The following is a 16,099-nucleotide window of genomic DNA, read 5'->3' as shown; positions in this document are numbered from 1 at the left end:
GTGCATAGCACCTGAATGGCCTTATTGTACTGGCTAGCAAGCTGTGTGTGCAGACAAGCCTCTCCCAGCATGTGCCAGCACCTTGTGCCTCCATTCTTCAGTGGCAGTATACAAGCTAAAGCTTTCACAACCAGCACAATTTAACTGCAAATTCAAAAGAACAGTACAATGTTAAATATAAAATATATGCATGTATGTGTTTGTATAACTTGATGGGTGTAGTTGAAGCAAGATAGGTATGCAAATTGTGTATGACAGAGAGTTTCACATGGAGGCATATGGGAATAACATTGTAGTACAGGTACGGGACCTGTTATCCAGAATGTTTGGGACCTGGGGGTTTCTGGATATGGGATCTTTCAGTAATTAGGATCTCCATAACGTAAGTCTACTAAAAAAATCTTTAAAACATTAATTGAATTCAACTCAGGATTGTTTTGCCTCTATTAAGGATTAATTATATCTTAGTTTCGATCAAGTACAAGTTACTATTTTATTATTACAGAGAAAAAGGAAATCATTTTTAAGAATTAGAATTATTTATTTAAAATGGAGTCTATGGGAGACTGCCTTTCTGTAATTCAGAGCTTTCTGGATAATAGGTTACACTTAACAGATCCTATACTTGTAGTGTAAGTTGTAAGTAGTTAAAGGGAAACTATCCTTCCTCCTTTGATTTATTTGAAATGCAGTTAAAGTTCCCTGCTATTTTGAAGAATAACATTAGTGACATGAAACTGTCCTGAGGATGACACATGCATAGAAAAGTATCTTCACTTTACAGGTATGGGACCTGTTATCCAGAATGCTTGGGACCTGGGGTCTTCCAGATAAGGGAACATATAATCGAAAGAGTATATAAACCCAATAGGATTGTTTTGCCTCCACTAAAGATTAATTATATCTTAATTAGGATTAAGTACAAGGTACTGTTTTATTATTACAGACAAACAGTAAATACAATAATTAGAATTATTTGTTTAAAACGGATCCTATAGAAGATGGCGTTCCGGTAATGCAAGAACTTTTTGGATAGCAGGTTTCCGGATAACGGTTCCTATACCTGTACCATTACAGATGCCATTGTAAAGACCCCCATCCACATCTTGCAACTGTAGCTGAAACAAGTAAATTGTTCTGGCAAAAATGGTGATCATTGACTAAAATTGAACACTAGGGGTCCAAGTTGAGTACAGTTACACTGCATAGATACAAAATAACTGTAAGGGTTTAACATTGTTTTTTTTTTATTAAATGAAACAGTAATGAATAATGAATAATACATGTGTAGCCTCAAAGAGCATTTGTTTTTATATCGGGTCAGTGACCCTCATTTGAAAGGTTGAAAGAATCGGAAGAAGAAGGCAAATAATTCAAAAACTATAAAAAAAATAAAAAATGAAGACCAAATAAAAAGTTGCTTAGAACTGACCACTCTATAGCATACTAAAAATGTACTTAAAGGTGAAACACCCCTTTAACTGTATGTCACAAGAAGTACTGAGAAAGACAAAAAAAAATAGTATATTTGCATAAAAGATAAGAATCTAAATTGACAGGGAAAATGCCCAAGCACTAAATATGAAAGCAGCACGCACAAAAGAGTTGTTATTATTACAGAGACATAGAGCTCAGCCTAGAATGCAGTAAAGTTAATTTGGTTCATTAGACAGGCCTCTGAAGGAATACTCAAGAAGTAATCAACATTCTGCTATGGAAGGGAACGTTTTCGTTCTTTTTTGAGAATATCAGAAGATTTGATTAAAAATACAAATTTAAACAGATGAAGGGATTGCTCACTATAACAGTCTCATTTACTATTTCAAGTACAATATGCAAAGTACACAATATTGAGCATGCATTGACACTATTCAGAAAGGTACTTGTACCCATACAATGTGCATGCCGCCTGCACCTGACAGTATTTCCAAACTTGCAGCCGCTACTGATGTGCGACAAGTGAATGGTGTTAATGCCACATGCTGGAAATTATGGCAGTTGTATTGGATGCCACTTAGCATTGACATGCTAGGAAAAAACAATGCACTTTGGTTAGTAGGGATGCACCGAATCCAGGATTTGGTTCAGTATTTGGCCAGGATTCAGCCTTTTTCAGCAGGATTCAGATTCAGCCAAATCCTTGTGCCTGGCCGAACCGAAACCAAATCCTTAAAATCGTGACTTTTTTGTCACAAAATAAGGAAGTTGCGCAAAAGATGTTGATTTGGAACCAAAATATGCACACTGCACTGCATTCATTAGTGCCATACAGTTAGGAGCTGGGTCTCCCTCAAAAAAAGATTTCCAGCCCCCCCATGCACCATCAGCAACCTGCAGGTGGGGGGCAGTAGATAGTTGCAAGTGGAGCTGGAAACAAACTGCAGACTCTACTACAGCCTGCGGGGTCTGCTGTATGGTAGTTACACCACTGCCATTCCTTTGATTCCATAAAGCACTGGGTCCATGCTGAATATCATTAAAGGAGAACTATTCCCTAAAAATGAATATGGCTAAAAATGCCATATTTTATATACTGAACTTATTGCACCAGCCTAAAGTTTCAACTTCTCAATAGCAGCAATGATCCAGGACTTCAAACTTGTCACAGGGGTCACCATCTTGGAAAGTGTCTGCGACACTCACATGCTCACTGGGCTCTGGGCAGCTGTTGAGAAGCTAAGCTTAGGGGTCATTGCAAATTATCAAGCAGAAAATGAGGTTGGTCTGTAATATAAGCTGATGTTACAGGGCTGATTATTAAATTCTAATGCTAGTTGCACTGGTTTCTGTGTTGCCATGTAGTAATTATCTGTATTAATTACTAATCAGTCTTATATTGTGACATTTATATTCTATGTGTACTGAATATTGTGAGTCAGTCGCTAAGCTCAGTAGATAGGGAGCTACTGGGGCATCTTTGGAGACACAGATCTTTACTGCTAAAGGGCTGTGGTTCCCTTGGGTTCTTACAGAAGCCCAAAACATAATGTACAACATTTCTAGCTACTTCTATAGTTACACTTTCATTTTCCTTTAAAGGACCAGTAACATCAACATTTTTTTAAAAAAAAATTAGTTAGTATAGAACGAAAAATAAAAACCAAGACAAATTAAACTTTTAAATTGCAAAGGCTTTATTAAGAAATAGCTTACTGAAACTCCACTTCCTGTCCTCTTCAGAAAAGGCGATTTTTCTCCTCCCTGGCTGGATTCTGCATTGAAGAGAGAAGAGGATGCAGCGTGATGGGGCTGCTGCTCTTCTGCAAATAATCCTCACAGAATTGGCAGTAAGAGCGATAAAAGCGCCAATACAGCGATAGAAAAGTCTATTTTCGATGCCAGATATGATGGCCAATGCTGCGCTCTTTGCCACAATATCACTACGTGCTGTCTTTTGTGTATAAATCCCCAAAGGCTCCATTACTATCACAAACACCCCCCTCTGGCACATAGGGACAGGCCTGGAACAAGGATGAAGCAGAGCACACTCCTCACTTCTGTTAGAAGATAACCTGGTGCACAGAGTACAGGGTAAGGCAATCCCCAAACGAATACTTCCAGGAAAGATAAATAAGACATAGGGACAGGCGCCATTACAGAAGCGCATGGGAGAATCGCGTGGGTGTCAGGCTGGAGACGGGGGCAGGATGGCAGATCTCAATACCGGCACAAGTCAGGTGTCGCGCTCAGGCAATCCACAAATTTTACGGAGCTCCCCAGCCCCACTCTTCAACGCAGACTCGCTCAGTTGCGCCGAGATGCTAGGTACAGCGCAACTCAAATGCAAGGAACCTCTCCCCTTCCCCAGGGGACCCGTACAGCCAGCACGAACCCCACTACAAAAAAAACCCTAATACAGGAAAAGGAAGCAACGGAACTGAGCAATTCTGCATTGAAGAGATGGCGCCTGTCCCTATGTGCCAGAGTTAGTAATGGAGCCTTTGGGGATTTATACACAAAAGACAGGTTGTAGCGATATAGTGGCAAAGAGCACAGCAATGGCCATCATATCTGGCATAGAAAATAGACTTTCCATGTATCGCTGTTACTGCCAATGCTGTGAGGATTATTTGCAGAAGAGCAGCGGCCCTGTCACGCTCCATCCTCTTCTCTCTTCAATGCAGAATCCAGCCAGGGAGGAGAAATCGAGCACCGCTGGATGGATGGTCGCCCTATCACCTTTTCTGAAGAGGACAGGAAGCGGAGTTTCAGTAAGTTATTTCTTAATAAAGGCTTTGCAATCTAAACATTTTATTTGTCTTGATGTTTATTTTTCGTTGTATACTAACGAATTTTTAAAAAAATTATTTTGATGTTACTGGTCCTTTAAGGCTAATGCCAGACAGGGCTGAAAATCTGGCAGGTGAAATACGCAGGTCAAGAATTAGCACCTACCTAGCTTACTGTCCTGCCTGCACCCGGAACCATTGTGCAGGCACACACAGCTGATTTCATCAAAATTTTACTGTACTTACTCTACTACACATGAGGGTACCAGATCTTCTTTAGCATGAAGCATAATCACAATTACTAGGTGCAGGCTTGGGAGTCAAAGTAGGCCCTGCCATTCCAAGTACACAGCCCCCTACCAGCCCAAACACTCCCCGACCAGCCCACTATATGGTAACTTTCTATGGAACCATACAGCAGCCCATCTGGCATTTGCCAGAACCCACAGATTGCCAGTCGGGGTCTGAGTAGGTGTCACAGCAAAATCTTTTTAGTGTCCCTCTTGTGATCCCCAATATCTCAGAGATGGTAACTGCAGTAACAATAGTGTACCTGTGCCTAACATATCTGCAGGTGCATTTGGAACAGGTACCCTCGTTTTACATATTTTTACTGCATTTATCATGTTTTAATGGGGTGGTTCACTTTTAAGTTAACTTTTAGTATCTTATATAATGTGCAATTCTAAGCAAATTTTCAACTGGTCTTCATTATTTATGTTTTATAGTTTTTGAATTATTTGCCTTCTTCTTCTGACTCTTTCCAGCTTTCAAATGGGGGTCAGTGACCCCCTCTAAACTCAAATGCTCTGAAAGGCTACACATTTATTGTTATTGCTACTTTATATTACTCTTCTTTCTATTCAGGCCTCTCCTATTCATATTTCAGTCTTTTATTCAAATCAATGCATGGTTACTATGGTAATTAGACCCAGATTGGGGAAGTTGCAATCCAGAGAGCTGCTGAATAAAAGGCTAAATAACTCAAACACCACAAATAATAAAAAATGAAAACCAACAGCTAATTGTCTCACAATATCCCTCTCTATATCATACAAAAAGTTAACTTAAAGGTGAAAAAACCCCTTAAAGCTTCCATCCACAGTAAAAAGAATAGGCCTCATGTTGGGAATATGTCCAAGATAAATTCAACTGCAGCAACAAAAAGTTTCAAGAATGCTATATTGTGAGCCAGTCACCCTATTTTTATAGTCCAGTGGGTAGCTTGTGGGTGGTGCTGTAGGCAGAACAGTACATCAGACAATAAAGTAGTGACATGGATCTTAAATATAAAAACCTTTTGAGTAATCCAATAAAGACTATCTGCTTGCTCTGTGTTTGGGGGAGCCTTAGTTCCCTCCTGATCAGAACTGTGCTGTAAATGGTCAGATCTGGCCCTCGGAAGGGAACTCTCCAAATCTCTATCCAACAACTCTTTAATACATAAACTCTAATTCTTAGCTGCTGGATTGTTGCATGCTTTGCAAGACAGAGGTTCAAATTGCCTTAGCAATCAGGGAGTGGTTTGAATGAGAGACTGATATATTTATAGGAGAGGGCCTAAATAGAAAAATAAGTGATAAAAAGCAACAATAATATTGTAGCCTCACAGAAAATTTATTTTTTTTCTTTTAAAGGGGAACTAAAGTCTAAAATAGAATAATGCTAGAAAAAATGCTGTATTTTGTATGTATTTTGTATGTTAACATAAATATGAACTTACAGCCTAATTAAACAAATGATTTATATTTCAAAGTTAGGGGGGCTGTCATCTTGTAACTTTGTTAAATATCTTTGCAAGACCAAGACCATGAACATGCTCAGTGTGGTCTGGGCTTCTGGGAAGTAAGGTGGGGGGCTCCCTCAAAGTACGATTGTTTCCCTGCAGAGCAGTTAGGGACCGTCAGCAAGTAAAACAAAGGGGGAATTTCAGTGTTCTTATAAAAACGGTACACATTTTTTAATTATATTGGAGATAGATTTCTTGTACATTAAAGAAAGTAAAAATGGGATTTTATTTTTTTGCCTTTACATCCCCTTTAATGAAGACCAATTGAAAAGTTGCCCTGGAATTGGCCATTCTGTAACATACTAAAAGTATTGTAATGTGAAATGTATTCCAATTTCTTCACCCCAAAATGTGTCCCATACAAAAGCTTTCCTACCAGAGGCCCATAGTTACAGGGATCTTAACTGTTTTGTATATCTTTTGTATATCTTTATGGGATGCTGCGTGTTTACTGGCATCATACAGCATGGCATAGAACAAACGAGCCAACACAGAAGGTTTAATAAAGCAAGATTAAATGCAAAAGCATTAACCGCGACAGCAGTCTGAAACAGTTGTTATTTGTTTGTCCAAAGCCATTTCTTGCAGTTGTGCATTTTAAAGTTGGGGAACCTTGGAGCTTGCACAAACTTGAAGTCTGCGGTAGCTCCCACAGCAGTCAGGGTAACAAAAAACATGCAGTAAAATGAAACCTAAGGAATTAGGAACAGACATCATTTTGACACAACGAACCGGTAAGAATGTTCTATAGACTTCGAAAAATATTTACAGCAATTGGGGCTTATTTGCGTCAAAGTGCAAGTGCCATGATTTTGGACTATCGGATGGAAATGCGTGAAGTGCAACTCCCCCTGGAGGGCTGTAGTTATGTTGAAATTATGGGGGAAAACCCCACATTCTGGTTAAAAAAATTTGGTCTGAATTTGTACTTTGGTAAGTAAATGAGCTTAAAGTATATTTTTCATGTGTGCTGTGCATGTATTACAGGCTTCTAACAGACTGAACTAAACCTACAGTATATGTATTCTGGTAAAAGCAATGCTCATTCAATATTAAAAAATATATTTCTTACCTGTCAGGTTCTTCATGCTTAGCTTTCCCATCTACAGATGTCTCTTAGAACTCGGGAAGCAAATTATATTTGAGAGAAGCGATGACAGAGAAATTAGAGTGTAAAATAGTAGGAACAGTGGGAAAAACACATTAAAAGGAATTTGAAAATATAAGCCAATTATGCAAGGCTGAAAGATGGGGAAAATCTGGGAAAGAAAAACTCTGTCTTTATATTGTGTGTATATAAGGAATAACCTTTTTCATAATATATCATAATAGCTATGGCACACACGGGCAGATTTATCAAAGGTCGAGGTGAAGTTTCGAAGTGAAAAACTTTGAATTTCGAGCTATTTTTTGTGTACTAAGGAATAGTCATACTTCGATTCGAATTTGAAAAAAAAGTCGAAATTCGAAGGTCGAATTTTCTTGAAGTACTGTCTCTTTAAAATTCCGATTTCAACCATTCGCCACCTAAAAGCTGCCGAAGTGCTGTTTTAGCCTATGAGGGACCTCCTACAACCTGTATGGAGGCAATTGGGGGAGTTTGGGAGATTGAAGGTCGGAGTTAAAAAAAACTTCGATTCGAAGTACAATCGTATGACTTCCATTCGATTGGTCTTTTTGAATTCGACGTTTTTTTACCTTCGACCAGGTCCGGATTGAGAATTAAAATAGGCCCTGGCATTTCAGGTACACAGAGGCCCAATCAGCCCACTCAGAGGCCCAAACAGCCCCCACCAGCCCACTAAATATTGACTTTCTATGGCACCTTATAGCAGCCCCTCTGGCATTTGCCAGAGCCCACAGATTGCTAGTCCAGGCCTGTCTTCGACATTTGATTAATATGCCCCACAGTGTCTTCTTTGGTGGTATATGTCAAGTGAAGGAGAAGAGCTAGAAAATGCCCCTACTGTCTCCTATTGACTTCACTGGAAACCACCTTACACTGATAGTCTGAGCACCATAATTATAAAACACAATATTGCTTTTCTAGAGAAATCAGTACTATTCCGGTACCATTTATTTTAAAGTAGGAGGTGCATAATTGATATAATACTTGAATATCAATAAGTCTTGTGAATTGCTCCATTTATGTGCATACAATTTATATACTATATAAATATATATATTTTTCTTACCCCTAAAATGCAAAATGCATTCACCTTTTGACACCAGGCCGTACCCCTTTTAACTCGATCACCAGCAGAGCACCACTATTTTACTGACCTTGCCAAGGTGTCGCTAGTAAGTTTGCAAAGTTTATTATATAGGTACAGGATCTGTTATCCAGAAAGCTGGCACCCAGAAAGCTCCAAATTACAGGATGATCATCTCCTGTAGATTCCATTTTAATCAAATAATTACAATTTTAAAACCTGATTTGCTTTGTCTCTGTAATAATAAAACAATAGCTTGTACTTGGTCCCAACTAAGATATAATTAATTTTTATTGAAGCCAAAACAATCCTATTCGGTTGATATAATGTTTAAATGATTTTTAGGAGATTTAAGGTATAGAGATCCAAATTATGGAAAGATTTATTATGCAGAAAACCCGAGCATTCTGGATAACAGGTCCCATACCTGTACTAAACATGTGCGCATCCAAGTCAGGGATGCCTGGGAGAGCAAGGTGTTAGTATATTTCCCTATATATTTGTTCTTTAGAATATAATATACAGATCTAAATCTTGCTCTCTCTCTTAATTTGGGCACAGTTTCTAATAGTTGTACTGTAGATGTTTTCCAACTGGGTGCTACTGAGCCACATGTGGCACTGCAAGAGATTTTCACTGTATGCGGCCCATAGCTTGAGCATCCATTTCTGGAAACTTTCAACTGAAAGACAACTACTCCAAATATTAAAGTCATCCTAAATGTTGGGTAACCCAACACATGGCTAGTATATTACTTTGTGTGGAAAACTAAAGCAATTCCACATATTTCTTTCTGAAGAAGCCTTAGTGAGCACAGCCATTTGTTTGGTCTTTGGCAGGTACAATAGCAGTTTACAAGGTCATAAATACTGATGGTACAGTACACCATCACTGACATTAAACAGTATTTCTGCATGTCTGTTTGTTGCAATACATAACAATCTGGAAAGTATTTTGTGGTAAAACATCTTCCCAGTGTGTATCACAAATAAAGTTTTGTTCTCACATATTTTTTGTCTCCTGAACTGAAAATGTTGCTTCACAACAATGAAAACATAAATGCAGTCCTATCAAGTCAAAATTAGCATGGAAATCTTTATTTATGGGATGTAATCATGCTCTCATGCCTGGAGGGCTCAATAATGAACACGATCTGACAATATACAGTATATATAGAGAGAGAGAGAGAGAGAGAGAGAGAGAGAGAGAGAGAGAGACCTGTTTAAAGGGCATATCAAGTCTAAAATAGAATAAGGCTAGAAAATATATACTAAATATAAACATGAACTTACTGCACCACAAGCCTAATCAAACAAATAATTTATTCTTTCAAAGTTGGCTACAGGGGGTCACCATCTTGTAACTTTGTTAAACATCTTTGCAAAGACTAAGACTGTGCACATGCTCAGTGTGGTCTGGGCTGCTTAGGGATCATCATAAACAAAGCTTCTTGAGTTCTGCATGACTGGAAAGTAAGGCGGGGGCTCCCCCTGCTGTTCATAAGTATGATTGTTTCCCTGCTCAGCAGTTAGGGACCATCTGACAATTCCTATCCACAGCAGTAAATGAAGGTAGAATTTCACTGAATACAGTCAGGTTTCTTATAAAAACTTTACACATTTTTTAATTAAATTATATTGGAGATAGGTTTCTTTTTCATTAAAGAAAGTAAAAATGGGATTTTATTTTTTTGCCTTTACATGCCCTTTAAGCTTAAAGCTGGCTATACACAGGGAGATGTGGGCCCAACGATCAGAATGGAGGGAATACGGGCGGTCAGATTGCGGGACCGCATCAACGAAAAGATCCGACGGGATTTTTTAACCTGCCCGTTTGCTATCTGGCCAATTTTTGGCCCCACACAGGCCAATAAACTGCCGACTCATCTGTCGGCAGCTTTTATCTGCCCGTGTATGGGGGCCTTTATGTTATGCAAAGAGGGCTGGCTTCACTTTCTGTAAATTAATAGCAATTTCTCAATATTAAAAGATTTAACAGTATATTCCATTTACCACTTGAACCACCCACTCCTACCTGAACCTCCTGTTTGAGAACCCTGGTCCAATATACAGTATGGGGCGAGCTCTTCAGAAGACCATCTGAGCGTGATACCTCAATATTATAATAAAGGAAACACCTGTAAGGAAATTATCATTTTAAGGGCAGCATTTTTTATGAAGAGACCTTCCAAAACTCATTTAGTAGGTTTTAATTACAAAACAGCAATGCGATGATCAAAAGCCATACAGGTGTGCAGAAAAGTTTTAGTAGAAATGCAGATGAAAACACAATTTTTCTGCCAAAAAGCCTAGGACTGAATGGCTCAGATATAATTTACAGGGTGAAGGAATATATAAGGATATAAAAGTTAAAAAAAAAAGATTTCTCCCTGATAGTCATGAGATGGCACAAATGTATTATAAATCAAGGGAGGCTGAACAACTCAAACCAAAATTAAGTAACACACAACTATATGAAGGTTCAATTCAATTCAATAATCTGCAGTTTGACAGCATATAAAATCTCTCAACTATGGCTTTAGCTTTATTATTACCAATAGAAACATCATCCAAAATGTAACTACTGCACTTATGTCCCAGATCCCTATCAGCTATAACCCAGTTATTCTCTTGGATAAACTAAAAAAGTGACCAGCAGACAATTGTCTTTTCCACAGAGGGTTAATTCTGAATGTTTCCATTGCATATTATCCGTGAAAAAAACAATTTTCATAGGTGATTTGCTGTCTATATGACCCATGTGCCGGCATGGGGGTTTGTCTGACGGGTAAGAATGCTTATCAACACGTCCTAGACCTGCAGGCATTTTGGGAAATACGTTTGTTGAAGGACTGAGCCAACAGCTTTTTTAAAGTTATCTGGAGAAACATCTGGTCTTTCTTTTGCTGCTCTCCCAAAAAAATAGACTTGGTTTATAATGTGGACATGGAGATGGGAAAGATGGCAGAAAAAGAAAGAAATTCAGGAGATGTTAGGCCAAATCTAAATGAGAAAAAGTTATTTTATAGTTTATTACGTTTAATATGCTGTACAATTATATACATAAAGCTGAGTTTACCTTTTAATTAGCTAGTGGTATGATGTAGTGATATTCAGAGGCAATAATCTTCAATTTTTATTTTTGTGTTTTTTTTAATTATCCTCAGTTCTGCAGTTTGGAAATTCAGCAGCTATATAGTTTTTAGGGGCAAATTTACCCTAGCAACCAGGCAGTGTTTGAATGGGAGAATAGGAAGATAAAATTGTAGCCTTGCAGAACAATAGTTTTTGGCAGGTGGGGTCATTGTCCCTGCTTTAAAAGGTGCAAAGAGATAGAAGAAGGGTAATAATAAAAAAAATAAAATAAAAAAGGAAGACCAATTGAAAAGTTGCAAGACATTCTAAAAGTTAACGTAAACCCCCCTTTAATTCAGTGGTAAAGTCTGCAGAATTGCTCAACAGATGCAAATAAACTAAACATGTTTTAATTTCCTGTTTAAAAAATGGGTTTCCCTTTGCATGGTGTTATATTTATCTCCATGCCACCAGTATTTGCTACAAAATGCACAGTCTAAAAATCTATGCTGCTGGATCAGATAAAAAATGTATCCCTTTTCAATCAAATAAACACCAAGAACTAGTGTTCAGTCCCTAATAGCCCACAGTTTCTATTTAAGCAACTTAAAGAGGAACAGGGGGTAATAATTGTCCCCTGCTAGAGTTTGTGTATTGTGTTTAACACTTAAACCAATTGGCCCCTTCTGTGTTCCTTATTACCACCAAATATTTAAATATATAAAGTGCAAGTGCATAAATTGTATACATTAAATAATTAACCTCTGTTGAGGCTTTTAAATAGTTTCAATCAATCTACGATATCTGGCGTTAGATCATTTTTCTTTTTAATCCAACATAGGTTAATGTGTAATCAAGAAGGAAAACATCAGATCCATATAACACAATGCTCACACAAAAACTCACACACTTGGCTTCTGCTGTTAACTGAAAATAGGACAAAAACGTGGATGCAAAGTAGCATTCAATGAAAAAGATATTTGCCAGTACAAGTATGGGATCCGTAATCCTGAAACTCGTTATCCAGAAACCCCCGAATTACAAGAAGGCCATCTCCCATAAACTCCATTTCTATCAAATCATTTACATTTTTAAAAATGATTTCCTTTTACTGTAATAAGAAATGAAGGTAAAACAATTCTGTTATGTTCAAAGTGTAATTTTTTTTTAGTAGACTCAAGGTATGGTGATCTAAATTACGGAGAGACCCAGCATTCTGAATAAGAGGTCCCATACTCATCTCATACCAAACCCTTCCCCGGGAAGAATGTACCACTGCTGCAGAAGATGATATCCCTGTTTGGTGATGTTATTTTTCAATACACAGATATTCCAATCTGCTTCAGTTTGAAAGTCCAATGGGAGAAAGATGGGAATAAGCTGGTATTGTGCTTGAGAAGTGGATTATGTATGGGCTCCATGTATTTTTACCTATGGTTTAAAAGGTGTGATGTGTCAGAACGTTTAAAATTACCATTTGATTCATTATTTTGGTCGCTATTTGTTTGTTATTGCTCACAAAATGTAAATATATATTATACTATCACTATAACTATATTTCTTCTTTGTTCTCTTTACTTATCCATTCCTCTCTTTCATCCCTCATGCTTCTCACAGGATGGCATTAGCATTCTTTCTAGTAACACTTATGCCATGTTTCCCGTTTCTACATGTTAAACATTCCTTCTGAATGAGGGAGCACATCCTTAGGGAGCAAAATCCACTTTCTCACCTTTTCCCAGGAGTAGTATTTTTACTCTGTAAGGCCTTCCCTGAGTGGTTCTGGCAATAAAACTGTTTGCAGATGAGGAAGTATTTACAGTAGGGTCAGATGTAAATTCCGTGTCTGTTTGGGCCATTGTCTGACAAGATGCCACACTGTGTAGAAAGGATGCATTTGTACATAATAATTACAGCAGTGTTTTATGGTTTACAACATCAAAGTGGACCATAAATGTACAGACTAATATTAGGGTTTAAGAATGTCCTTGAGCTGTTATAATTTATTTGACCAGCTGCATTCTGTGCGGTGTGCAGAAATATGCATTACTCAGAAGATGGGGAGAAAAAACAGATTGTCAAATTAGAGGCTTCTCATAGTGGTCTAGGTAAAATAAATGAGAACAAGTCTGAAAAGTGGTGTATTTCTGTGCCTGTGATTTTTTTAAAAACGAATTTATCTGCTGTAGTTTAGTATTTGTGTGCTACCAGTTTGTATAAAGAACTGTCTTCAGGGGTCCAAGCGCGGAGCATGCAGAGCTGTATGATGGAGAGCAGCGCCGGGCCAGGCCAGCCGAGTGCTTTGGGCAACCCAGCCGGCCACTTCGACCCCAAACAGCAGTGCGCAACCAAGTACATGCGTGCTTAACCGTGCGCAACCAAGTACACGCGTGCTTAACCGTGCACAACCAAGTACGCGCGTGCGTAACCGTGCGCAATCAAGTACGCGCGTGCGTAACCGTGCGCAATCAAGTGCGCGTGTGCGTAACCGTGCGCAATCAAGTGTGCGTAACCGTGCGCAATCAAGTACGCGCGTGCGCAACCAAGTACGCGCGTGCGCAGCCTAGAGCAGTTGTACGCAAAGCACTTTGACTTCAGAAACCACATCCATTTTTCACTGAGGTAACACTTGCCGGACTAGGGGTAGGCTGCATGTGAGGTATGTGCCTGGCGGCCTCTAAGCTTTGCGCCCTAGGCACGTGCCTCTTCTGCCTACCCCATTTCCAGCCCTGATGGAGAGTATGGGAATAAATAATTACCATAGATTTACATCCTGACTGGGCATGGGGAATGGGACTAAGCCTGGGGTACAAAAGGTATAATTTGGTATAATGGTGACAGTAAAGTAGTACTATAAAAACATGCAAAGAATTGGGCACTGCCAAATGCCATACAGAGACACATAAAGGGCTTGTAAGGAAAAGCTGATGCCCCACCTGCGCAATGGCCATAATTGTGCGATTCCTGTACTTGTATTTTATTGGCAGTTGTGTATCATTGACTACTTATAGCAGGTGCAAAGATGCTGTAAATCTGTGAATATTAAGAAATCTAACTACATTTCATTTGTATTATTCTATGCACAATACTAATTTTGCACATGGTGCAGAGCGCAGACAGCAGGCAGAGGACATAAGTACAGGGCCCCAATATGGCCCGTGTCTGCCACCCCCTTTGTCCATCAAGGTCAACCTTTTATGTGGTTTTATATGGACATAAAATTGCTGAAGAACAGCAATGAATTAATATAATTTTAAACAACCATTTCTGTTTTGTGTTTGTAGCGGAAAACATAATGCCCCAACCTATGCTATAATGCACTGTTCTTAAGGAGCTAAAATTAGCTTTTTTTAAAATTCAGAGTCTTTGTTGTTAATTTTGCCTTTTTGCCACCAACAGACATGTGAGTCACCCATAATTTTCAGGAGTCACGTGGGTTTAACCCAGTATCTTGCAGTAACAGTCAAGTCACCTGATGTCAGCAATTTGCCCCTGAACCGTTTGGTACCATTGAAAATTATAGAAGTCGCACCTGATGTCCTCAGTTGTAATCGGAGCAGTAAGCATTGTCGAAGGTAGGCATATAAGCATAGGCGGATTTTCAATAAGGTTAGGGGAGGCCTCCCCAAACCTGTCTGACCCCTAAAATAAAAAGAAATAAAACAATATAAAACCTGCTGCGTTGCTGACTGCAATGTTCCATTAATCATGGATTTATTGCTAAGGTCCGCCTCCAAACCACGATGCTGAAAAGATCAGTTTCATTCTGATTGTATAATGTGGTTTGTAGTTTGTCCAATCAGAGCACAGCTGACTTAACAGACAGTGAAATGTACCAACCAGGTACAGAGTAGGCGTGGCTGGGAAAACTTTACCTACTGAAGGCAGCATGGCAGAAGGGAGGCAGATAAGAAGCAGTTGGGTTGGAATATCCAGCTGGGCATGTTTGCAGCTTTTATCCAACTCACAGGTACTATATACAGCAGCTTCTCCACCAGCTTGAATAAGTATTAAAGGTTTTTTTAGTTTTTGTTTTTTTCTCCATTTCTTGTTGCTTACTATATTACTGTACTAGTTTTTCTGACTGTTTTCATTAAAACAGCCCTGTGTTATACCTGCCATTTTCCTGAGGCTCTTATATGTAAATTAGCATTTAATTTCCCACTGAGTATAATGTGCCAGGACCCACTGTCTCCCGCTGAGTATAATGTGCCAAAACCCACTGTCTCCCACTGAGTATAATGTGCCAGCACCAGGGCCGCCATTAGAAATCACGGGGCCCCGTACAACAAAATTTTTGGGGCCCCCTGGGCCCCGCCCACACTGACGACCAAGCTCCGCCCCATATCCCGCCCACATCGCAGTTAAAAGACCACACAGACATCAGCGCTAAAAAAGTAACCCCCCCCCACACAAGTTGTAAAAAGCTATTGATGGTCAGGGCCCCCTTATAAAAAAAATTGGGGCCCCAAAAAAAAAAAATTAAATTTTTTTTTTTTTTAAAAACATTGGTGGCAGGGGCCCCCTGTTAAAAAAAACTTGGGGCCCCAACAAAAAAAAAATGTAAAAAAAACTAAAAAATAAACAAACATTGGTGGCAGGGGCCCCCTTCTAAGTTAAAAACAAATTGGGGCCCCAAAAAAAAATTTGAAAAAAAATTAATTTTTTTTTGAAAAAAAAAAAACATTGGCGGCAGGGGCCCCCTTATAAGTTAAAAACAAATTGGGGCCCCAAAAAAAAATTTGAAAAAAAATTAATTTTTTTTTGAAAAAAAAAAAAACATTGGCGGCAGGG

This window comes from Xenopus laevis, chromosome 1L (genome assembly GCF_017654675.1).
Source record: "Xenopus laevis strain J_2021 chromosome 1L, Xenopus_laevis_v10.1, whole genome shotgun sequence".
Lineage (NCBI taxonomy): Eukaryota > Metazoa > Chordata > Amphibia > Anura > Pipidae > Xenopus > Xenopus laevis.
The sequence above is the reverse complement of the archived record's forward strand: the minus strand, read 5'-3'. Positions refer to the sequence as shown.